The sequence below is a fragment of the Festucalex cinctus genome, chromosome 3, assembly GCF_051991245.1.
Source record: "Festucalex cinctus isolate MCC-2025b chromosome 3, RoL_Fcin_1.0, whole genome shotgun sequence".
In the NCBI taxonomy this organism is placed as follows: domain Eukaryota; kingdom Metazoa; phylum Chordata; class Actinopteri; order Syngnathiformes; family Syngnathidae; genus Festucalex; species Festucalex cinctus.
Genome location: NC_135413.1, coordinates 6,892,852 through 6,920,216, shown reverse-complemented (window position 1 = coordinate 6,920,216; position 27,365 = coordinate 6,892,852). Strand labels below are relative to the sequence as shown.

The following is a 27,365-nucleotide window of genomic DNA, read 5'->3' as shown; positions in this document are numbered from 1 at the left end:
ACATCACCCCACACACGCACACAATGAATGGAGAGCTACACTATTATAGTAATAAAAGTTGAATACCTTCACAGGTTTTAATGTCTGTTGCCTATATGTCCCTCTTAGCACAATCACACAACTCTACACTAAAAAGGCAAAATAACATTGCAATGTTGTTCATCAGTAAGTCCCAGTTCCCACCAAATATATTGGAGGACGTTAAGTGTCTGACACATACAGTATCGCGTCCCCTCCCCCATACAGAGCTTGTCTACCGAGCTGGAAAACTCATCCAGACAATCGTATTGTTGCACTGACGCAAGTGTTCACTAAAGTTAATGACAGTTTCAATTATCTCCTAAAAAGGGGGGGAAAAAATGATAAAAGCATGATGACAAACATTCTCAATCTCAAACTCCTTGCCAGACTGCTCACTGAAAGAAATTGTACGGCCACCGTGTACTATAGCAAATATTGTATGTAATATTGTAATATTACATTTTTTTATATGTTTGTAATATGGAGAAACAATCCCTAAGTAGTTAAAAAATAAAATGTATCAATGACGAATTAACCTTAACATGTACTGAGAATTTTCATGAGTCTCACCAACAAACAAAGGCTATCTAAATATTTGTAAATATTAGAGCCAGCTGTAAACATCATTCACAGTTTCTTACCGTTACAACTGTCGTAAGACCTAAAGCATTTTTAAAAAGTTGCCTTCTTCACCTATTCATACCCTGAAACTGTCAAATGATCGTGATAGCTCTTCTACCCTGTTATTTGGTTCTACCGGCCAAAGAAGAAAATCTTCTATTAGGGCTATGCATCACTTTGGTTTATGTCACCCTGGCAGTTTTAACAAGAGTTGCCCAGGAAACCCAAACTTCCAAAATAATAATACAGTAAAATCTATTGCTGCCAGGTAAGATGTGACACGTCTAAAAGAAGACACAGACAAAGACGTTCCCTGGAAAAGAAAACAAGCTACTGAACCTCATTTAGCTGTTAAATGTTTTGTGATTGCCCTGTGATGTTCATTATTATTCGAATGCTGGCCAGTATTATACACAAAGCTTTCAAGGTGGATTCAATGATGTTTTCGAAAAGTGGAAGCCAAACATCTGTTTGTCACGTTTAAAAAAACTGCGCATGCGGAAGACCATCCTACCAGCTCTCCTTGGGGAGATGCATCTCAAATGTCGCTAACGTCCGAGCTCATCTTCCTCAGTCTCTGCAGCCGGCCTCGCTTTTCCTACGGATGTCCTCTTGCGGCTCTCAGCTATTCTCAAAGTACGCGGTCAGCTCGGTGGAGCTACAACGATGAATGGATGACTCCGAAGCTCACTACACGAAGTTAGCTACATGCTACAAACACTCGAAGTGCGCATGCGCACCTAGGAACGAGCACGACCTCGTTACGCAGATTGATTGACAGGATCGAGTAACAATCGTAAAGATGATCCACCTGGAAGACGCAGCCACAAAAATATCCTTGAACCCACCTTTAATATTTCATATTAACTGATTCTGTGAAAGACAAATTTTATTTGCAAACAGATTGAGAAATACCTCAAAATTGTGGTGTACAGCCATACACCATAATTCAGGTCATGGCACACTTCATCAAAGGAACTAAACCCAAGAAATGGAACTGGCTTGTTTCAACAAACAGCATTTCAAGGGGGTTTAAAACTATGGCCAAGGAAATATTCCATAACAAATACACTACATATTGCCACGAATAAGCACAGTCACTCTTGATGACACCTTGGAATGTGCGACTATCCGAATACACGTGCTAGAATGTTTGTATACAGCATAAGTATCCGAGCATGCGCATCTTGTCACTCACTGTACACTGCATAACACAGACATTTTCCATTCTGTCAAAGCAAGCAGCAAGCACACTGGCTCCTTCTAAACTCAGCAGCCACTTCATTAAATGACTTCAGACTGTTGGCAGAGTCAGTGGGAAAAGTCCATATTAACTGTGTGTGAGATCAACAGCGTTCTCAACAAAGGCCATAGTTGTTTCTCCATGCTGGATGCTGCTCCGGGGAATTCTGGAGCTGATCAGGATACCCCGCTGCCGGGTCAGGGCCCCTAATGTCGTTCCCAAATGGGCTTGCTTCTTCATCGCTTCCTCCTCAGACCCCCAAATAAACACATAGCCTATCTAAGGTCAAATAAAGCTATACTGTCCTTTGTCCTACTTGCGTGGGTTTGTGTTGTACAATGACATGCACACATGCACCCATCAATCATCCACATCACAGCTTTTCCTAAATTTTGGCTTAATGTTGCAAGTATCGGTAGAGTATGGTATTGAGAATTATAAGGGGCAAAAATATTACAAGAGCATAATTTCCAAATACTGATTGTCATGACTGGGTCACGCAAGGGTTATGTTTGGGTCATGACCATGAGGTCAAGTGTCTGTTTGAACTGATGTAACCATCCAGTTTCAACTGGTTTTAAGCTATATGATGTCAGGACCTATGTGATGTCAAGAATCTTTAATCTCTTTACCTGGTCAAAAGCCAATCAGATAATTCCATGTTAGTCCTGTTACCCACATGTCTAGCCACAGCCGATCCGATCTGGTCAAGTCAAGTTAGTTCCATGCCTTTTGATGTTATGCGAATAAAGTGTTAAAACTCTTATTTGTGTCTGCGCTTTTGGGATCCAACCTCAGAACATAACACTGATACTTGTGGGGAAAAAAAAATATTGCCAATGCTCTCCAACTCTGTGTCCGTCTATGAGATGCGGCCTGTGTGCAGCTGTTCAGCATTTGTGCTAGGGGTGTGAATTGCCTAGTATCTGATGATTCGATTCGTATCACGATTCACAGGTCACGATTCGATTCGATACCGTTTAATCCCGATACGAATTTATAAGTCAATTGTTGCGATTTTTTTAAATTCAAATTTAGAAAATACTAATCAGTAAGCTTGTACAGTCTAAGATTTATATGAAAATGTATTATTTATTTATCTGAAACTTCAGTCTTATACAGGTTGTAATCTGTTTCATGTTTGAACAGCATTGAAATAAAATATTAAGGCTTAATGTTCCATTAAAATTACATCTTCTATGCTTAAGGTGTGAACCCTAACCCGAAGTAAGACGTTTTGTTGAATATTTTTCCATTAAAAATGGAAGTTTAAAAATCGATTCAGCCGCTTATTGAATCGATTCGAGAATTGCGTGATGTAGTATCGCGATATATTGCCGAATCGATTTTTTTTAACACCCCTAATTTGTGCTGAGGGTGGAAACCTGTCTGTTATGCATGTCAGGTTAAGAAATTGATCAAGTCAGGATGTGCACGTTGCCACATTAATTTAAGACATTTGTAAAGTCCTGCATATACTTGTAAATAAAAAAAAATCAGCAGTGTAGAACGTTTTAAATGTTTTCTGTCCTTGAGAGCATCTATCCAGTCTGTTTGAGATATTTCCCTTCTACAATATACCTGATTCATGTGATCAGGATCATTATCAGGTTTCTGCCAAGCTTGCTGATGAGCTGATCATTTGACTCAGGTGTGTTGGTGGAGGGAGACATCTCAGGCCCCGTCCACGCGAAAGCCCGTTTCAATGTATCCGCACAAATGTCTTACCGCTTGGGCAGTTCCTCCACACGGCGGCGCAATTTCGGAGCTTGAAACCGATCACTTTTGAAACCGGGCTCCCAGAGTGGAAAGATTTCAAAACACGTACGTTCCAATGTGGACACCATATGCGGGATGCTCCTCCAGTGATGATGTAATTCTCGCGTGACTGCGTGCGAACCGGCAGTCTATCAACAACAATGGCGGTTAGCCGTGTCATAGTCGTACAGCGGCGCTCCAGACTTGACATATATATTACAGCCGTTAAACGTCCTCAGTGTCTTCTTTTTTCTTCTTTTTTGAAACGTTTCTGTCCGTACAAGATTTGTTTGAGGAATGAAGCCGGCTTTGCGTCCGTGTGAGTAAGGTTTAAAACAGGCTGGATAGGAGCTTGCGGAGACCTGACTTAGGCACCCTTGTTCTAAAATGTTTAAAAATGTTCAAAATATATTTGTTTTATTTTATAAAAAGTATTCTAAGTTATTTGAATTAAAACAAATAAAACAAATTTGAAGTTGTTGAGCTGTCTGATATTATTTCATTGCATTTTAATGAAATTTTTAATTAAAAGTTAGAGGTATTTTATACAGGTATAGTATCGAACAGCATTGTTCCGATACCCCACATATTACTCTTGCTATTACCCCTCACTTGTGTGCAATCTTCTACTTAAATGCCCAGCAGTTGTCATCCAGGTGTGATCAATATTAAAAAGCATTGGCTTTATACAGATGCTGTAAGAACAACTATTTTATGAAAATGGATGGATATTTGGATTATCCATCACAATTACAAACGTAAAGATCATTAAGAAAGCAGTGGTGAAAATGACCAACAAACACTATCCACTGAAAAAGAAAGGCCTTGTTCCGTTCTTTGAATGTAACTGACTGTCACATCATGTGAAAGCTATTGGATGATTTAAATTACCAACCGTTAACATAGCCCAGCAATCCGACCTTTTTGTATTAACTATACAAATACGAAGTATGAAATAAACACCAATCACTGGTTAATAAAATCATTATCAAAATAAAGTAATTAGGGAAAAAATGCTTTTGTACTAAACTTTAATGCAAAACTAAAATGAATCTGATTAGTTGATTAATCGATTGCATAATCGATAGATTAATCGATTAAAAAATATTCGATACTAACAGCTAATGCTGGGCGATATGGGGAAAAAAAATTATCACGGTATGGGCCATTTTATATCACGATAACAATATACCACGATATAGATATGTTTGCAGTTCTTCCATGAAAAATTATACAACATACTTTGCTTAAATTTTCACACTATATGTATGTATATGTATGGATAATGGGTTACGAAACTGAGAATATGAATTTATATCATGTATAGGCTATATAATAATAATAATAATAATAATAATAATAATAATAATAATATAAAAATATATTCTAAAAAAAAATATAATAATAATAATAATAATCTCGCTTAGGTCACTATTTACTGGTGTATTGTTTTGTTGAATCCCCCACAGATTTCCTTCACACTCACTTCCCCCCTCGTTTCTTCACTATTATACTTATCTACTTGTTATCTCTCTCTTTATATAAATTATATAAATTGCCAAATTACTCTTTTGCTATCCTACAATATGTTAATATTAATAAGCAGCTCATATAGATGTATACATAAGACTGAGTCTATATTGCTTGTATGCAGAAATTAGTTCTGGTCTCCTGGAATGTGTGTGGCGCTCGCTCCCAGGCAAAAAGAATAAAAATTTTAGACCATCTCTCAAAATTTAAAATTTATTTGTCTCCTACAAGAAACCCACTTACAAAAATCAGAAGAAAAATTATTTATAGATAAAAATTTTAGTCAAGTTTACTCTGCCTCCTATAATAGTAGACAAAGAGGTGTCTCTATACTTATACATAAGAATTTATTCTTTACTCTAAATAATATAGTAATAGATTTAGAGGCCCGATATATTATTATCCAGGTAACTATATTTAATAAAGTATATACAATTGGTAATTTATATGCCCCAAATAATGATGACCCGGATTTTTTTCCATGAATTTTTCTCTCGGTTACTCGATTTAGCAACAAATTCTACTATTATTATTGGAGGTGATTTTAACACGGTCTTAAACCCATTAATAGATCGTTCTAATAATACGATATATACAAGGCGATTACGATCCGCTAAAGTAATAGATGAATATATGGAGGATTTTGGCCTCAGCGATGGCTGGACACTTCAAAATCCAACTAAGAAGGAATTTACTTTCTTCTCTGCGGTGCACCGATCATTCTCAAGAATTGATTTTTTCCTTACAAATAATTCTATTGTTGATAAAACTGCTATAAAAATACATTCTATAATTATAAGTGATCATGCACCAGTCTCCCTCACTCTACAAATTGACTCTACCTTTAAACTACCCCCGATATGGCGTTTTAACATCTCACTACTGAAAGACGTAGAGTTTGATAAAATTATTAGAAGGGAGTGGGCAGATTTTTTGGAAATAAATGACTCTCCAAATATATCTCCATCTCTTCTCTGGGAAGCAGGGAAAGCGGTAATTAGAGGGAAAATTATATCATATTCAACTTATAAAAAGAAACAGGATCAAAAATTAGAAAAATACCTGGAAGATAAAATTAAACAACTAACGGATGAATATGCATTAAACCCAAATAATCAAATATGGACGGAACTACAGAATATAAAAATACAGTTAGATAACGTTATCTAAAAAGACAGAGTTTATAATACAACAGTTGAGATATAATAATTTTGAACATAATAATAAATCAGGTAAATTTCTGGCAAATCAACTTCAACGGAATCGGGAAAAATCTCTTATAACGGCTATTAAAGATATAAATGGTGAATGCACACAATCACCAGAAGAAATTAACCATATTTTTTATAACTATTATCGAAATCTATACACAGAAATTAATAGACCTAATCCTGAACATATTGAGGTATTCCTAAATAGTAGGGGTGTTAAAAAAAATCGATTCGGCGATATATCGCGATACTACATCGCGCGATTCTCGAATCGATTCAATAAAAAAAAATCGTTTTTTTTTTTTTTTTTTTTTTTTTTTAAAGAGCTCAGAATTGTTATTCAACAAAACGTCTGACTTCGGGGTTAGGATTCACACCTTGAGCATGGAAGAATGTTATATGAACGGAACATTAAGCCTTAATATTTTATTTTAATGCTGTTCAAACATGAAACAGATTACAACCTCTATAAGACTGAAATTTCAGATAAATAAATAATACATTTCCATATAAATCTTACACTCTACAAGCTTACTGATTAGTATTTTCTAAATTTGAATGAAAAAAAATCGCAACAATCGACTTATAAATTCGTATTGGGATTAATCGGTATCGAATCGAATCGTGACCTGTGAATCGTGATACGAATCGAATCGTCAGGTACTAGGCAATTCACACCCCTACTAAATAGCTTAAATATACCTCAGTTATCTACTGAGCATAAAGATATTCTAGATGCCCCGCATACTATAGATGAGTTGTATCGTGCTTTAGACAGTATGCCTAATGGCAGAGCACCTGGTCCAGACGGCTATCCGGCTATATTTTTTAAACATTTCTGGTTAATGTTTGCTCCATTATTTCTAAGAGTAGTAACTGAAATTAAAAGTAAGGGTGATATACGTCAAGATATGAATATAGCAGCAATTAAACTTTTATTAAAGCCAGAAAAAGACCCCACCCTCCCGTCAAGTTACCGACCGATATCACTAATTAATACCGATATTAAAATTATTGCTAAGGCCTTGGCATCTCGACTAGAGACAGTAATCTCGACAATTATTCATAGCGATCAAACAGGTTTCATTAAAGGTCGTCATTCTACTAATAATATTAGGAGGCTCTTTAACTTGATTAGTATGTCACAGCGGTATGATAAAAAGGCAGTAGTTATTTCGCTGGATGCAGAAAAAGCCTTCGATAAAGTTAACTGGTCCTTCCTCTTTGCTGTCTTAAATAAATTCGGCTTCGGGGAGTCATTCATTCAATGGGTCTCAATATTATATGATTCTCCTAAAGCTACAGTTACTACTAATGGGATTACATCACAGAGTTTTACTCTACAAAGGGGTACAAGACAAGGGTGCCCAATGTCTCCTTTATTATTTGCTATATTTATTGAGCCGCTTGCATTAGCTATACGTCAGGATAGACGGATCCAAGGAATCCACTCCGGGACAATAGAACATAAAATTAATCTATATGCCGATGATATATTACTCTATTTAGAAGAACCTGCTATCTCGTTAGGGGAAGCATTTAACTTAATAACTAAATTCTCTCACTTATCAGATTACTCTATTAACTGGACAAAATCAACATTATTACCTATTACAGAAAATTCATGGGACCCTACAAGTCAGGATCCACACTACTCCTTTCCTACAGGTAATTTAAAATACTTAGGTGTTAAAATTTCAACTAAGTTAACTGAATTAACTTCTTTAAATTTTTTACCATTATTGGATAGCATCCGTAGTGACCTGGAGCGCTGGAATAATCTTCCGATCTCTTTAATAGGACGGATAGCTACTATAAAAATGAAAGTTTTACCAAAGATTAATTATTTATTTTCAATGATTCCATTTAAACCTACGTCTAACTGGTTCCAATCCCTGGACTCTGCTATCATAAAATTCTATTGGAATAAAAAAAAAGCCAAAATTAGTCTATCTACTCTTCAGGAAAGTAAATCTAAAGGAGGTTTAGAGGCACCAAACTTTATGTACTATTATATAGCTAATCAACTACAATATCTTGTGCTATGGACACAACCCAACAGAGATACTAACTGTTGGTTGGAATTGGAGCAGAAGGATTGTAATAATCTTAGACTGTTAGACTTACTCTTTATTACAAAATCAATAAAACGACATAATTGTTTTAAAAACCCAATGATAGCCGCCACCCTGACTGCCTGGTGGAAGGCATTAGAAATTACAAACTCCCAATTGGCGCCCTGTGGGCTCTCTCCCATTTGGCATAACCCCGACTTTCAACTTAATAATCAGTCGTTCCATTTAAGCTTATGGGAGCAGAAAGGAATTACACACCTTCATCATCTTTTCTCAGATAATAAGTTTATATCGTATACAAACTTGGTCCAAAAATCTGAAATAAAAAACGGAAATTTCTTACATTATCTGCAAGTTAAAAATATGGTTAAGAAACAAATCCCAACACTTCAGGATACGCTCCAACTGCCTGTCTTAGCTAAAGATATTATAAAGCATTCTCCAACAACAATAAAGAAAATATCAAAAATATATGTTATTTTTATACACAAATAAAACGTATTTACCGACTTTAAAATGGGAAAAAGACTTGTCTATAGTTCAGGAACCAGACTTTTGGACCCAAATCTGTGAAAATGTGAAAAAACAGACAAATTTGCAACTTATCCAATATAAGATACTTCATAGAACATATATTACACAATATATGATGAAAAAAATGGGACTCTCTGACTCCGACATTTGTCTCCAGTGCTCACAAAACACTGCCGATACTTATCTTCATGCTTTATGGTCATGTACTCCAGTGCTGCATTTCTCGACTAAAATCTTGGAAAAGCTCGCTGATATATTAAACTGTAGGCTTCCTTTATCTCCAAGATTGTGTTTACTAGGTGATTTAACAATAACTGAGCTACCATGTAAACAATCTCAATCTATACTTATAGCCCTTACTATTGCTAAAAAAATAATCCTTGTCAATTGGAAAAATAAACAATCTCTAAATATCGACCACTGGTTAAACTTACTAATAAATTATATCTCAATGGAAAAAATCTCTGCCTTAAATAAAAATCAAGTATCAAGATTTCAACAAATATGGTCGATGTACATAGAATATTTTAATCTTAATTTGGCAACTTAATCCTGCCTAGATTCTGCCTGTTAACGAGAGCCACCACATCGTTACAACTTCTGTTTTCGCTGCTTCTGTATTTGGTATTTTGTATTTGATTGTTTTTATTTTTATATAGTCAGGAACCTAGTTGCTGCTAGTGGGCTCGAGCACACCACACTATACGACACTATACTCACTAACTCCTTAAGATTTATTTCTAGTGGGCACTAAGCATCAACACTTGGTGTTACTGCATGCTAATTAGTCAATTTTCTTGACGCCGTCCCCCGTGGTCGGGCGGGGGTAGCTCTGCCCCTCCCCCCGTTGTCTGCTCGGTAGCGGTTGCATCTTGGCCGCTCCCTGGGCCCCCTGTGGGGTGCGGTGTTGGGGTGCTTTCCCTGGTGCCCGGGGCGGTGCCGTCCCGGCGCGGTCCGCTGCTCCGTGCCCGGCGGCGCGGTTCGGGGCGGGTGGGCCTCTGGTGTGCCCCGTGGTTCCCTCTCCCCTCCCCCTTCCTCCCCCCCGTCGCTCTCCCTCCTCGCCTCCCCCCGCCCATCCTCCTCTGCCTCCCGGTCCCTTTTCCCTTGTCGACCCCCCCCCCCCCCCCCTCCCCTCCTGCCCTGCAGCCGCCCTTTCGCCTTCTTGTTGTCTCCTCCCCGCTTCCCCCTCCCCCCTTCCCTGTCTTCCCCCCGCCCCCTCCCCCTCCCTCTCCCTGGGCCTGGGGCTCCCTCCCCGGCCGTCGGGCTCCGGGGGCCGGGCGGGGGTTTGAGGCCTGCCCCACTCCGGTAGAACTCCTGGCGCCCCGGGCGGGCTCCGGTGGCCGGTGCCTATCGTGGTGCCAGATGGGTGGGGTGGGGGGCGGGTGGGGGGTGGGGGGTGCATGGGGGGCGGGCGTGCCACCTACACCCGCCGGGTTGGGTGAGGCCCCGCTGGTCGCTCCTCTTACTCACTTCACTAGTTTTGCACTATACACTTTGTAAATATACACATAGGGCACACAACACATTTCTTGGTGGGGTGGGGAAGGGTGGAAACACCGTCTTCACCCTTCAACTCCCCACCAATTTTAATGCACTTCATGTCCAAGGGGAGGGGTGAGTTGGGGCGGGGAGCCATCAGGGGGGATGGACTGCAGTGCCTGGCAGCGCTGTGGTCCCCCCCATCTGTGTCCCTGCCCCACCACTTTGTCCCTCCATTTCCTTTTTTAATGCACCACGCATATACATATTCATTTTTTGGGGGGGATGCGGGTGTATCGGAGTAGGGGAAATTTTTTCCCTCTGCTCCGACTCACCTGCTCCCAATTTTAATGCACCACACGCACACACTTGTATATACACTGGGTGGGGCCACATTCACGGTGTAAGGGTAGAGCTCGCCAGTCGGCGAGCTGGCGGACTCAGTAACAGGGTTAGGTGTCACTAGTACGCTGGCGTGACGACCCACCGGGCTCGGTGTTCTGGTGTTCCGCCTCTCCCCCGGTGCTTCCTCCTCTGCTTCCCCCCTCCCGCCGCTGTGCTCCTTTCGCACGGCTGGAGGTGGGGTGGACACGTCTTCCCTCTCTGCGCTGCTGCCCGGTGCCGGTTTCCGGGGGGGGGGGGGGGGGGGGCTCGCGGGGGGCGGGGTTCGCGGGGGGGTTGGCGGTCGTCGGGCGGGGTGGGGCGGCTTGTTTGGGGGGGTGTAGGTATATTTGAGTGTTGGGGGTCGGGGTGTGTTCGGGGTTTTTTTTTTTGGGGGGGGGGGTCTCGCGGGGGGCGGGGTTCGCGGGGGGGTTGGCGGTCGTCGGGCGGGGTGGGGCGGCTTGTTTGGGGGGGTGTAGGTATATTTGAGTGTTGGGGGTCGGGGTGTGTTCGGGGGTTTGGGGGCCGGGGGTGGCGGGGCCTGGGTCGTGGCGGGTGGCGGGTTTGGGTGGGGTGCGGGGGGGTCGTGAGGGGATGGGGGCTGGGGACCGGTGGGGCGCTGTGGGGGCGGGCTCCGGTGGCCGGTGCCTATCGTGGTGCCAGATGGGTGGGGTGGACCGCGGTTGACGGCTTCTCTCTCTGGTGGTGGTCCTTATGCATGCCAGATCCATCGCACCAGCATCTACTGAAACTCAAACAGAATTTGCCTCTCCCTACCACAGCCCCTTGAATCAGTGGGTGCTGGTGTCTGTGGATCTCACTTTGCTTTATCTATCCTTCCCTCCTTCCTCTCTTTAGTTTTTCCTCTGGTCACTTGAGATCTCAATTTATTGGAAGGTTGAGGTTTCTGGGGTTGGCATAAGACTCTGGTTTTGTAACCATGCAGGAGGGGTTTGGTTGGTGCTGGATTTCACTTTGTACTGGCTTCTATGGATCTCACTCTGCCTCATCGATCCTTCCCTCCTTCCTCTCTTTAGTTTTTCCTCTGGTCTTGAGATCTCGCTAATTTGTTGGAATTTAGAGGCTTCTGGGGTTGGCGTAAGACTTTGATTTTGTAACCATGGGGAAGGCAGGAATTGTTTGGTCGGTGCTGGATTTCACTTTGATTTATCTTTCTTTTCTCTTTATTTTTTCTGACCTTTTCTCTGGTCTCCTGACCATTTGAACCTCACGACTCTGGCAAGATTCTGAAGTACCTGGTTAAGGCGAAGGGTAATGGGATATTTATAAGGTTTTAGGTGACTTAATGAGTTTAAATTTATACGTATTTGCACGCACACGCACGCGCACGCACGCACGCAAACGCACGCGCACGCACACACACACACACACAAAAAGCAATGATGATAAGACGTTGAATCGGTAAGAGTACCGAATGAACAATTCTGAACTCTTTTTTTTTTTTTTTTTTTTTTAAGACAAAAAAAGAAAAGAAAAAAAAATCACACTTTATTTGTAACTAACATTAATGAAAGTCACAAGTGAATCCAGTAGTGATGAAATATAAAATAATAAATGTAAACAAAGGAGACACAGTAGCGTACACATTTTTATAAGGCATAAAAAATACATTTTCGGTCATAGATTAAATGCAACAACAAAAAATGTTTTTCAAAGTGCAAAGGTTCAACTTTCTTATGTCTGTAGCTTTGTAGTGCAGCTAGAGTAGTAGATCAACAGTACCTAACATTATTTGCATGTGGCAAATGCAATTCTATCCAAATAAACACAAACATTCTGTTTTACAGAATCTGCAATCAAACGCGCTATCGCTTCTGTTATTTTTTTTCCAGCGAGGTGAGTTTCTGTCATACGTGGTGACCTGCGCAAAGGACTCCTGTAGTTCGGTTAACTTTGTTTTCTCTTCTTGCGTTTTGTTCCGGATTCACTTATTATCTTTGTTGACTCGCATCTGTAGGATAGTCATGAGTCTCTTTTTCGTGCTTTTTCTCAAGGTGATAAAATAGGTTTGTTGTGTTCGCGTCGGGTGTTGGAATGTTCTTGTTTTATGTTCCACATTGGACTTCGTGAAACCAAAATGCAACCAAACGAGATGTGCCGCCTTTTTTCTGAAAAAGTATCTCTTTCTGTGGAGTTGTTTAAGATGCAACTTCCATTTCAGGGGCCGATCGTTTGCCTTCTTCTTCCTCCATCATCTGACTTGCGTGTGTGATCGTGCATGTTCGTGCACGTGTTAACGTAAAGCAGCGTGATGTCGCAAATCCAGGCAAGCTGGATGCTGCAAAGTAAAACTAAATGATGTTACGGAGGCGTAAGTTCTGCAAATGTTATTTCTTTCTCTCTTGTTTGTCACTTAAATACATCAAGTGCATGCATAGTGACAAAAATAATACTGTAGCGTTCTAATACTGCATATAATGCGGACATCTTTGTCTAAAAAGAGTGTAAATGACGATAGAGACGATAGGTAAGAAAGCACACAATAAACATTTTTCTATCGTCATGGCGATATATGTCGCCATATCGCCTAGCACTAGTAACAGCACAAGCTCTGTTAAAACTTACTCAAATCTGACAAAGAGCGAGTGATGACTTTGATTACGGTGCAGTGCTTGATGTCGTGGTTTGTAACTTTATTCTTATATTACTAATGGTGACATATTGATGCTTCAGCCATAGTGTAAACATTGCACTGCTTTCCCATGTTGCAATCAAACCTATTTCTTTACGGATAAACAAACATCATGATACGATATCACAATATGAAGGTCACGATATGATAACAATACTGTGGGGGCGTTGGCGGTATTTAAAAAAGATCACAATATTGTAAAAAGATCACATTGTAAGATCATAACATTGTTAAAAAAAAAAAAAGAGAGAGAGACAATTAGCATAGATTTTAAACATAGAAGGCCAAAACATCCCTAATGAAAATTAAATTGCACAAATAGAAATCAACCTGACTTTTTTTTTTTTAACAGATATGTTTCTTTTAAATATTGTGAACATGACGATGACGATATTGTGGCAGTTTTAATATCACGATATCACGATATTGCCCTTATCGTGACATCCTTATTACTCTTTGCTTTTGAATAATTGGCAGCCTTCTGTGGTGGTGTTAGAAAACATACCCACACCCACGGACACACCCACCCATGCACAAGTTATTATTTAAAGATAGTGGTGGGTCAACATCTAAATTTTTCTAAAACTTTAAAGTACTATTTTAAAAGAAAAATGTTGGTTGAATTAATTTGATTGAAGGCAAGTAGAGATATTCCACTCTATGGCCATTCACAAGTGTTATTCCTTCTCCAACACAATCATGAGCCCTTGTGCATTCATTAACTGGCAAACACCAAAATTCTAATGACAATGTATATCAATGTTCATCAAAGGTCATCTACACTTCAAACTATTCATTGGGGAAGTTTTCTTTTCATTGAAAATGCCACATTAAAAAAAAACCAAAAAAAACATCCACACATCCTCCCAAGCTTCCTGAGCCATCTACCACACAACACAAGGGTATTCAGAGCTCCAAATGAAGGAATAACACCAGAACAATATGGCTCAGTTCTTTTCGCCATAGGATTTCACTTGGGAGAAATGTTTGGATGTTCATAATACTACATCCTTCCTATGGTATATGACTTTGCTGAAAAGGACTCTGTCTTTAATTGTCAGCTTTTTTTCTCATTTATTAGGGCTGCTTCCTCTCTCGCTGCGCTGTCTCTCTTACAAACACGAACCTAAAAGCACACATTCCCATCTAATCCACATCCATCCTCCCTGAAAACACTGCGGATCGGTTTTCTTGTAGTGTAAACTTCCACGTTAGGGTCAGGCTTCAGGGTCACAGGGGCCATGTAGCTTGACTTCAAAGAAAAGTAGGTCAAAGAGGGGAGCTGAGTTGGTCAAGTCGTAGTTATACACATATGACTAAGTTAGTGCTTCGCAGTGCTACATTCACTGATTAGCCTACTCTATTTAAAATGGTGGGTTTTGCATGTGAAATAAGACAATTTTACTAATAGTTATTTGAATTATAGAATGTTTTATACAAATGAAATACATCATCCCGCGACCCTTGTGAGGAATAAGCGGTCAAGAAAATGGAAATGGAAATACATCATAAATAAAAGTGACTATTGTTCTCCCATCCATCCATTTCTACATCACTTATTCTCACTCAAGTTGGGGATGAGGCAGAGCCTATTAAGGATGTGACAGTAACGGCAATATCGTGATATCGCGATATTAAAACTGCCACAATAGCACCAGCACAAAGCACTCTGGTGGCTACTTGTTTAGTGCACAATAACAAATAAACACAATATTGTATTTTTTTTTGGTATGGGCTCTTTTTTAATTTTTTACACTATTGAGACCTTTTGTATCGCCAACCTCCCCACAATATTGTGATAATATCGTATCGTGATGTTTGGATATTGTTACATCCCTACTATGCCAGCTGACTTTGAGGTTGGGGGTACATATAGAACTGGTTGACAGCAAGGGACTATTACTCTTTTGTTTTGAAATGCTGTACTCTGTCAAGTTGTACAACAATGCAAAACAATGGCAACTCCTACCCCGGGTTTACACCGGTTGCGGTTGTGGTGCGGTTGCGGTGCGTTCCGGCGACGCAAGCAATTAGATTCCATTCATTCGAATGGTGCACTTTACACCGCTTGCGGGTGCGTTGCGTGTCGACTGCGTCTCAGCTGCGGCGTGCCGCAGCCCTTCCGCAAGGATAGCCTATTTTCTATTTTTGCCGGACGCCGCAGCGGTAGGCCTCCGGCAAATGGCAAGCTAGCACAAAACACATCGAGCGGGACAGGAAGACCGACGCAGTTTCAAAATAAATTTCTGGTTACCTTTCAAGATAAAACACTCGCCAGATCCTATTTCGCAAGCATGCTAGCAAAACGTGATGTGGGCGTAGACGGGCCTGGAGTTAACGTGCGAGGTGCTCATTCACGGTTTAGACACCAGCGAACATGGACGAGGAGAGGTTTATATTGGAGGTAGAAAGCCACAAAATAATAAAAGTCCACCTCTCTTTCTGCTTCTCTGTTGAGCACAGACTTTCTGTGTGTTTGTCGTTGTTTTTAATGCCACATGATCGCGCGCGGTCACGCGAGACACGGCGGGAAGTGGTCGGCGACGGAGCTGCCGGACCGCAGCTGTGCGGAGCCGGTGTGGATTGGCCAAAAAATTGACCCGTCCGGAGCACGCAGTCAAGACGCACCGCACCGCAGCCGCACCGCAACCGCAACCGGTGTAAACCCGGCGCTACCTTAACATACTCCACAAACAAAGAGGATGTGAACTCAAAATGCTATATTGTACTACAATAACTCTATTGTGTACCATCATGTAATAGAGTTGTAGTTGGTCAGATTATTGGCATCCCAAAATAGTACTACCTTTGACTGATTTTCTTCATATGAAGAATTATATTTTTCCAATAGGACATAATTGCACTAGCAATGGCCTTTTGTCTGTCACCCTCTGAAACATTTATAAAATGTAGAAATCGGGCCTATTCAACTGGGGAACTGTGGGTTCACGAATGGCACAAGACTAGCCTGCAAGTCTATTACTTTGAAAAGCAAAAAACAAAAACAAAACAAAAATCCACCTGAGATTTTTTTTTTTTTTTCTCCAAAAGAGAACTTACAACAAATAGATTTGTACAACGGCGTATTAGGCCCACGTAGAAATTATATAATCTTTTTAGAGGGCGGGGACAATAGGACGAGGAAAAAAGTGGCAAATTTGCCACTTTTTAATATGACGAGAAAAAAAGTATATTAAAAAGTGACAAATTTGCCACTTTTTTTTTCTCGTCACGTGGCTGTTTGTGTCAAGTGTAGTGCCGGCAGAAAGGAAATGCATGTGTCACGCTATACAAGTCACAGTTTGCAAAATGTCTACGGTGGAAGAACTCGTTAAAATGTACTTTTCGGTCGGGCTTTCAAAGAAGCAGCTACTAACTGCTTTAGTAAATATTAACAATATCATAGTTGCCAGTTTATAAACTGGCAAATTTGCCTTTTTTTCTCTCTTCATATTAAAACGTGGCAAATTTGCCACTTTTTTCTCTCATCATATTGCCCCCGCCCTCTAAAAAAAAAAAAAAAACATATACATATACATATATATATATATATATATATATATATATATATATATATATATATATATATATATATATATATATATATATATATATATATATATATATATATATTCTATGTGGCCCTAATATGCCCTTGTAGTATATGTGACTCCTGTTGATTATTTTAAGAGGAAACTGCTTTTCAAAGCACCAGGTTCAAACTTTGGAACTTTGAGTATTGTGGGGAAAAAAAACACATTTATTGTATGATACTATGAAATTAACAACCTAATTTAGTTCCACAAATTGCCTCAACAAGTCCTACACTTCTCCAGCATCACCACGTAAAGCCAATTGATTTCTTCCTATCCATCACCAGATCTGTTGTGCCATCTAGTGGTGGACAACGAAAGCAGTACTGTAGTTGTATTAAAGGACCAAATAGTAGTGTATTTACTGAAGGCTTACAGCTGTATTATTCAAATGCTCCAGCTTCCAGGTGACCCTGAATAGTTAAAGTAATACAAATGTCATGTGAGGACAACGACTCGTGAAATTACATCATAGTCTAATGCATATACACTCTTTTAAAACCCTGTAGTGCTACAACTATGGTTCAGTAGGCTGCATTATTTCTCATCAACAGTTAATGGGTATCTTACTCTTCTCTATATCAGAGAACAATTATGAAGAAACTAAAATTAAGTTGTTGTTGTTGTTTTTGCCAGTATGAGGCGTTATTTTCAGCCACAGTTCAAGCATTTCCAGTAAACAAATCCATCTCAAATGATAAATGAAGTAATAAAGTAGAAATTATTGGCTAAAAAAAAATATATATATATATATATATATATATATATATATATATATATATATATATATATATATATATATATATATATATATATATATATATATTGGCTGTATAGAGTATGCAGTAATTAAAAAAACATCATTAATATTAACGCTTCATTGCTTTTTAGTTAAAAGTAGCTGTGTTTCCACTGAAACGTTTTGGTGCAGAACATTTCCTTGCCGCCAGAGGTCAGCATTTTACCATATGAATGAAAACCAGCATGAAATCTTTGAAGAAATAAAAAACTAAAATTATTAACCCACCATCTTTTTCTAGGTAGCAACAACTACAACAAACCAGTAAATATATGGCTATGTTATGATTTAATATTTTCTTGACAACATATAGTTTGTCACCTTACATCCACATTATATGCAATTAATTGGAAATTGTGGACGTTTTAACATACGCGTTGCAGCATCGGAGTTACTAAGTGAGAGTACAATGTATGTTTTAAAAATAAAACATGCATTGAGGAAGTAAAATAAAGTATAAGTCAAAAAGTAAAGAAACAGGTGAAAATTTCAAACCATACAAAGCAAAAAGTGATGAAAGAATTAGAAAAAATAATTGGGTTGTTTAAGAAGACACATAGAAATGCAAACAAGCCAAGCTAAAAAAAAAATAAAAATAAAAAATAAAAAACACCACAAGTGCACCTCATGACTGCAGTATATACAACTCATATGGCTATTGTGATTCATTTGATACTAATGCTTAAACGTGTAATTTCCTGGAGTGTGTGTGACCTAATAAAACCACAACTGCATTTATCCATCCATCCATCCATCCATCCATCCATCCATCCATCCATTTTCTTGACCGCTTATTCCTCACAAGGGTCGCAGGGGGTGCTGGCGCCTATCTCAGCTGGCTCTGGGCAGTAGGCGGGGGACACCCTGGACTGTTTGCCAGCCAATCGCAGCAACTGCATTTATTTCACTGAAAATAAGTCTTGAATTTTTAGAGGCTGGGAGAATAGAGAGTTAAGTTTCATCAGAGGACTCATTTCTTTTCTCATATTTTTGCATGATTATAAGGAGACCACAGCCCATTTTTGCATTAACCGTAAGAAAAGCATGAGATTCAGACTAAAGCATCTTTTACACAGAGGTCCAGAAAAATTGGCGCAACAGAGTAACACAACATTACATTACATTACAGTAGATTCTACACAAAACCCAGGAAAGCATGATGAGAAATTGGTCTGGTTTGACGTACACAATACTTCATCAGACAACGACAATTGCTTTCAACACAACACAGTGGGAGAAGTGAGTACTGTCAGGTGTTAAAAAATTCACCGTCCGGTCCCAATATTATGGAATACTCTAACACACATATGGCATGCCATCTCCATCATGGCTCTGATACTATTTCACCCATCCATTATCCAGAAGGCGAAAAACTGTGCCATTTATAAAAAGATAGAAAATAATGGTGTGGACAATTGCTACTGATATTGATGATGTTCATCCATATTATACTGAATTGAGTACCAGAGAGAGGTTGTGCTTGGCCGTTGGTTTTGAAGGGTGAAGCAAGAAAAAAAATTGGCGACTGCCAACCAATCAAACGAATAGTTGTCATGAAGTACTACTTGTTGATGTAACCCACCAAAGAAGAAGCACCGAATGAAGCAGCAAAAACACAGACAGCAATCTTGAGCAGAAACTCTGTAACCTCCAACAAACAAAAAGCGGCAATATATTGAAAACAGCCATTAAAAAAAAAGAAAAAAAAAAACTTAAAAGCAGCAACGCATTGGTGCCACATTCCTCAGTATAATGGGAGAGTTTATGTAAATGAATATGTACGTTGAAGAGCTTGCAAACTTGTTCAGCAGTAAACTGCAATTTTTTAGTGAGGTCGTTGCATACACAGTTTTACTGAAAACAGATGGGAAAGCTGTTTGACTAATATGAGTGTGGACAAAGGGGCAAAATGCAAAATAAGTTAGAAACAAAGCAAAGGAAACATGTTGTTAGATATCGATTGCTGAAAATAATCATTTGCGGGCAACACCCCACCACATGCAAACCAGGGGCAGTTGGAAATGGGGCAGTGAGAGGGAATAAGATACACAACAGTCAACTATGTGAATCAATACATCAATGGCCTCTATTTGACGTACAGTACATGTTTTCTCTTACTAAATAATAGCTTTAGAGTTTGCAGTGTAAAATAATGTATAATAATAATACAACACTACAACGTAAAACTGGAACCCCGCATAAGCTTGCTGCCTGAACCTCACACTCAAGGAATGTTTAAGCCTTCATTACATTTGGCCCTGGAGATGCAATTTCTTCAACACAATTTTCTCCAGCGCACAAAGAATGAACATTTAAATTAAATTTGATCTACTACAGTAGGAGAGGATCAATCATTTAATTAATCAATCTTTATTCTGTTCTTTAAAATGGTGATGGCAGAAATGCAATTGGGAATATTTTCCCACCAAATTAACATTTGTTGAAACAAAAGAAAAACTGCAACATGCCATGGACTGAAATACCATCAGACTACACTACACTTCTACAATACAATACGGTCATTTTTGATGATGATGATGATGATGATGATTAATATAATAATAATTTTTTTTTTTTTAATTGACAGGTGCAAGCAGATGAAAAAATAATTTGCATTGTCTGTTTTTGGAGCAAAATGCCACCTTTTTGGGGAGCCCTGCTACATACAAGCTGGTGACTTGCTGCTCTTATGGTGAGTGGCGAACTTGACAAGAAGACCACAGCATATAATACTAGGGATGTAATGGTATTATAAATATTGCTTCATTTTGCTTTTCAAATTCTCACAATAATGCCGTGGAAGGTCACAGTATCAGATACTGCCAGTGTTGCTTTTGAGTGGACAGTTATCTGAGGAGTCAAACACTGCCCTCTGCTGTCAACTGGAAAACCACACTAGTAGGCAATCAGTGGAAGTTTCAGGGTGGATCTAGTTTTTTTCTTTGTATATAGAGGAGGAAGAAGCAAATTAGATGAACCCTCACCTTCTTGTCCCATCATGACCAAGCTAGAGCTATGAATTACTACTATGTTCATGTTCACCAAGTTCTCCTTCAGTAAGGTAAATGTTAACATTTCTAGCAGTTGATTTTCCCAAACTATGTTGTTTTTCCGCCAAGTTTTTTTGTTTTGTTTTTTGTTTTGTTTTTTTTAGCAATACCACAATACCGTAAAAATACTGTACCATGAGATTTTGATATTGTTGCATACATCCTTATACAACCCAGAAAATGACTCCAGCGACAATCACGTCCCCAAAACCAGGTGTATTGCTGCCCTCTTCAGTCCATTTTGTTTACTGCAACTCCTTCATCTTCAATGATATAATCCAGCCCTTCTCAACCATCAAAGCTACACAGAATGTTGACAGCTTCTACCAGCATGTGGGAACACTAATGTACTGGCAACAGGTAACAATTTGATCACAAACTGTTTGCCAGGCACAACAATGTGCCTGAAATGTCACAACCGTATTCCTCTTTCAGTGATGTCTTTGCTTTGATTGCCATCCCAATACTAAACAGCATTCTGAATCACATTTTCAAACAAGAAGCAAAGGATGCTAGATGCAGATGAGTCATTATTATTAACAGCAGCACCTTTGCAGCACAACTGCATTGTGCATTTAACTCTGCTTGTCGCTTTGACAGGAAACGGTGACGTCAGTGCACTTGTTTTATCTGCGGGGGAAAACAAAACATCAAAATAGACTTCTATCTCAGTGCAAGGCATTGTAATTGTTTTAGATGACACTTTGGATTTTACATTTTATAGGCTGTTTCTATGTGGCCATCGACGTTAGATTATCTTAAAGTAGAACAGCTCTGTGTTCCTTGGAGACACAAATGTATTCATGCCATCAATTACCACACTTCATGTACGCTGTTACAAAGCACATACATCTTGCCGTAAAGATGTAAAGTAAGTAAGTAAGTTTTTAGACAGGACTTGGGACAGAAGAAACGGCTAAGTTACGAGACATTTCAGGGCTTACTTCACACTGTGCATGTTTTTTTTTTGTTCTGTTTTGTTTTGTTTTTTGGCTCGGTCGTTCCATATGAATTTCACTGAAAGCATTTTTTGGTGGGAAACTCAAGTTGAATTATTTTCTTTTATATAAGGTCAATGTGATCATTCAACGAGCTGTTTTAAAAATCCATCATTTCATAAGTAATGGGAAGGATGTGTTTTTCTATTGCAAAATATTGCTTTTTGTACATATTTCAGTCAGGCTGTAACTGAGCAGACTGCAGTTTCACTGAATACTATAAGATGGTAAAGCTATTTTCAGAAATTGTCTGGTAAAAATCTGTTATTCTGATTTAATTCATAGAGAGAAATCACTCAAGTCCTAGGTTGGTCAAAGTCGGATTTGTTCAAATTATGGAGCAAATTTTGCCCATAGTAACTGAAATATAAATAATCTGTTCTAGGGGCTAACTACCCCTTGTTGATGCCATCACTGTGTGACTTTTATTACGTTGCTTAAAGCTGCTCTATGGAGCAAGTTGCCCAAGAGTATCTTTACAATAGCTTTTGTATTTGGTCATTTATGATTCAAACATCTTTTAATTAGCAGATTAACACCTTAGCTGTTCACAATGGGTACATCTGCAAGCCTCGGGCCATTAGTTTTCAGACTGGATTCAGGTTTGAATTTCCCGCCCTTGGTCGGCAGATGTGACATCATGCACACAGTGTGGATGTGCAGTTTCATTTTTCGGCACTAGGAAATCAAAATTAAGTTTTCTGTATTCAACAGCTTGAACTAAACTCGAAAAGCTATGCTAATGTCTTAGTTCATTTTCCCGTAGTTTGTTACAGCCTAATCCCAAAACGGAATAAATTCATTTTCCCCACACAATTCCATATATAACGCCCTATAATGGCAACATGGAGGTTTCTTGTTTAAGTTTTTTTGCAAATTTATTAACAAAATAAATAATAAATAAATAACATTGCCAGGTGATGTTACTCTGACCAACGCTTATTTCATAAACGTTATCAACTACAAATGCCTCTAACTGTGATACATCTCTTTCTTACTATATATTTTAACATGTGAAGTATTCATTCTCAACTCTTCATTTTTTTCCTTCATTTTACATAGAAATGTACGGGAGCTATTATAAAAATGATGCATAGCCATTATATAGCCTTGTTTTCTGAATTTCACTACATTTATATTACTTTATATATCTCTACATTCTATACTTTTAGTCAAGGTCTTCAGATTATTTTCTGAAGAAAAATGCAATGAGGAACCGCACGAATGCTATTTTTAGACCGCAAGGCCACGTGACTTCAGCAGCTTAAACCCGGAAGGAGGTCAAGAAAGAAGCTCGCTCATTGACGAGCCATGCAAATAGTTCATGTTTTGTTCTCGTTTATCTCCGGAAAAATAACATGCCGAGTAACAACAGCTGTTTTATGGAACTTGCAGAAACCACTCCAGACACCACAACCGTCCACATATGAAGAAAGTATTCTTTATTCGTTTCCCGAAGCCAAAAATTCAGTCATGAATGTGAACGGGGATCAACTTGTGCGGACGTCCAAAAGAGCAATTTAACGGCAGCGAAGTGAAGACTTTCACCTTCAAATCTAGTAAACATTTTGTTGGGAGGCATGCATGCATGCTTTAGATGACAATCCTGACCTTGCTGGCAACCGCCGTCCCGAAGAGGTAAACCATTGTCTTTATTTTATTTTTTTGTTTCGTGTCCGGCACGACCCCGACTGCCGGACAACAATATTATTATGAATGACGAGTAAAGAATGCTAAAATGGCGTTGCCACTGTTGTACGGACCTGTTTTTTTGCACCTGTTTTTTTTTTACATGTATGAAAATTTATATGTAGGGCCTTTTAAGTAAATGGGTTTATAAGCAGGAAGGATATAATAATGGAAAGAATGTTTAGCAAGTGCAGTTGGTTGTGCCCAAGAGACACCCAAGAGACACCCAAAAGACATAAGCACACATAGGCTACACACATATACAAAAAAAATAAAATAAAATAAAATAAAATAAAATAAAATAAAATAAAATAAAATAAAATAAAATAAAATAAAATAAAATAAAATAAAATACAAAAAATTACCCCCAACAACTATCAAAGACATAAGCCAACCAGATATGACAGACAGGGCATATGGTGGCAAAGGAAAGATAGCTTGTAGGGGTGTTAAAAAAAAAAAATCGATTCGGCAATATATCGCGATACTACAGCACGCAATTCTCGAATCGATTCAATAGGCAGCCGAATCAATTTTTTAACATCCATTTTTTATGAAAAAATATTCAACAAAACGTCTAACTTTCACACATTAAGCATGGAAGAATGTTATATTAATGGAACATTAAGCCTTAATATTTTATTTCAATGCTGTTCTAACATAAAAAAGGTTACAACCTGTTAAATACAGTGGCTCACAGTTATAACACTGAAGTTTGAGATCAATAAATAATAAATTTTCATACAAATCTTACAGTGTACATGTACAAGTTTACTGAATGCTATTTTCTAAATTGAGTAAAAAAAAAATCGTAACAATCGACTTGTAAATTCATATCCGGATTAATCGGTATCGAATCGAATCGTGACCTATGAATCGTGATACGGATCGAATCGTCAGGTACTAGGCAATTCACACCCCTAATAGCTTGTAACTTGAAACTGGAGAATGTCAGTGTCTGTTGCGTACAGGATGATGTGTTGAGGGGGAGAAAAAAAAAACTTAACCTGTGGACCTCTTCATCGTCGCTGTTTTAGCGCCCTCTACATGCAAGCCATCTCTTCAATTGAACATTAGTATGTTCTTCGACGTCTATACCAGTGAATTTGGCACCAGGGATATCATTCTCGGACACAATTAGTAGATTTAGCGCAGTAGGCATCGCGCTAGTAGGCTGTTTACATTCGTGTAGCATGCCCGCCAAATTTGACCTCCTCGCTAGACTCATGAATATTAATTAAGTGTGGTGATGTGTATCGTGCGGTTCCCCTTTAGATATTCAATCATAGTAGTTCTCAATGATTATAACTTTTGTTATCACAGGATTTAACTTGTTTCATGTAGTGACTGGAATTAAAAAGATCTTGAAAAGATCTGTCTGATAATGCTGGTCTGATGTAAATTGATTAATCTTTTTATTTTTGATTAATCTAAAATTTACCTGCATGCACATACACGCACACACCCTCATTCTCCTACTCGTGATTTTTTTTTAGTTTTTTTTTTTTTTTTTTTTTTTACAATTTCTTCCATGGTTTCATTTCTCTGTTTTCTGCCTTGGTGTCTTCATTTTTGATTTTCAGTTTCTATCAAGAAATTTCACTTTGACGCATCCCTAATGTGATTGACTACACAACATTACCTTTTGAATACAATTTCTACACAATTACTGTTTTATAACAACGCATTCATCTTATAGATCTCCTTTTTAACATCACAACTGGAAGTTGTTTACATTTAAAAACGTGCTAATTAGAAATGTAACAGTCTGAATTATGCTGTAGTGAAAACTTGTGAAATTCAGAATAGTAGGACCCCTGAGGGCGTTTATCTTTGCTCTATCAGTATGGTAACCAAGTGTTTTACATGCTGCCTGTTCTTGGGTTCATGGTTTGAATCTCAGCTATGCTGTGTGGCATTTCCATGTTTTTTCCTAGCTTACGTGGGGGTCTTCTCAGGGTACTCAAGCTTAGTCACACATTTCAAAAACATGTCTGTTAGATTCACAGAAAATGCTAAATATACTATCGTTTTGAATGTAGGTTTATCCATATGTGCATAGCGATTGGCTGTTGACCGATCTAGGCGGTATCTTACCGCTTGCCCAAAGTTAGCTGGGATAAGCTCCAGCTCACCCGTGACACTTAGTTTGTGCATAACTTTTCATGTAAACAGGTGGTAAATCAGTCAGAAGTATTCAGAAAACTTAGACCTAATCATTTAACCATCATCTATTAGGTTCTGTTAAAGCAACCAGTTTTCTTGAAAAACAGAATCAGTTGTCACAGCATCTGAATGTCTGCCAAAACTCAAAGCTGACAGGAAGCTTTTCCCACCCCTTTTCTTCCTCAGCCCCTCCTCAATGGGATGGACCTGCCAAGTGATCTCACAACATGCACGTTGATGTTCAGCAAGCTTGAATATTGCCCACATCCGCTTCGAGTGAAAGTGAAGACCGAAACAGAGTGGATCCACTCTCAGCCCAGCTGTGGCATCGGACCAAAAAAAGCTTGCCTAACAATGATGAAGCCAAAATGTATTTTGTTGAATAAATATACTAACGTATAGTATTACCTTAGGAAGTTAGGATTATGGACAAGTACCATGCTTGTTCCATGCACCACCAATTTCCCCCACCATAAGTATACCATCTCCAACTTGAGCATCAACAGTGTAACCCACTGCAGTATGGAAAGCCTTTTGAGCATTTATTCAATATCCTTGATATCAAAACTTAAGTTCCATGTTGTACTAATCTAACCATTGTACAGTCTAGTCCATCATGTATGCTCGTAGGACAACTTTATCATACTAGTAGGACAACTAAAGTGTTACTAGTGAGGTAACATTGTAAACTGTGCGTTAATGGTAGCCTACTACTGATGTTAAAAGACATCTAGTGCTCCACTAGTGCAAAGGTTTGCCTGTCTTGTAGTTTCCTACGAATGTGACAAAGTTGTCCCATTAGTGTACATAAATGACATGCAATAGTGAGGGGGGAAACCGTCACCAATAAGACAATCTACAGTAGTTTATCCACCAGTATAAGCTTTCATGTCAGCTGTTTGCGCCACTTCTTCACGAATCACGAGAAGACAGGCACACGCGCACACTCATACACACACTCTCAAACGTATACACAGTAAGTGAGCGCCCAATTACGTAAATACTGTTTGCAAGCGTAATAATATTTGAAAGACGCAGTTTACTCACCTGCTTGGTGTTATTCCGGTCACTCACGGGTAGCACCTACTTCTTTTTGTTTTCGTCTTGAAGGCAAACGTCGAGCTTTAAACCAGCGTGTCAGGCTTGTTTACAACTTTTCAGCGTGAATGGTGATTGGTCTGAGAGGAGTTTAGTCCACGCCCCAGTGCACGGTCACTGGGCCGGGTCGTAAAATTCTCCTCTTCGTCTCTGCTTTCAGTCTTCGCTTCCACTGGAGACACATTCAGAAGGAAGTGGTACAGTACCACGAGAAACTGATCCACACTACTACACGTCACTTCTGACGCCCATGTGTCTTCAGATTACTATGGATTGTACATACTTGTAAATAACAGATTTATTAGTTTGCAAAATGCTTACTAAATAATGATTTTTCATCATGCACACAAAAATAAACATTAACCACACTTTTACATTTAATCAAATTTGATTTAGTTAATTTATTTGTGCGTTTATTTTACTATTATTTCATTTACATTTTGTCACGAATGAAAATATTAAAAGT

The 27,365-nt window shown here is 38.8% G+C and overlaps 1 long non-coding RNA gene across 1 annotated transcript in view; it reads right to left on the bottom strand.

Annotated features, from left to right (window-relative positions):
- The window catches only part of LOC144015530 (uncharacterized), a 118,324-nt gene extending 91,351 nt beyond the window's left edge, over positions 1-26,973 (bottom strand). The window contains exon 1 of the long non-coding RNA XR_013282747.1: positions 26,849-26,973. This is a non-coding gene — a long non-coding RNA (uncharacterized LOC144015530). The remainder of the gene's footprint in view (positions 1-26,848) is intronic.
- Positions 26,974-27,365: the final 392 nt, after the last annotated feature.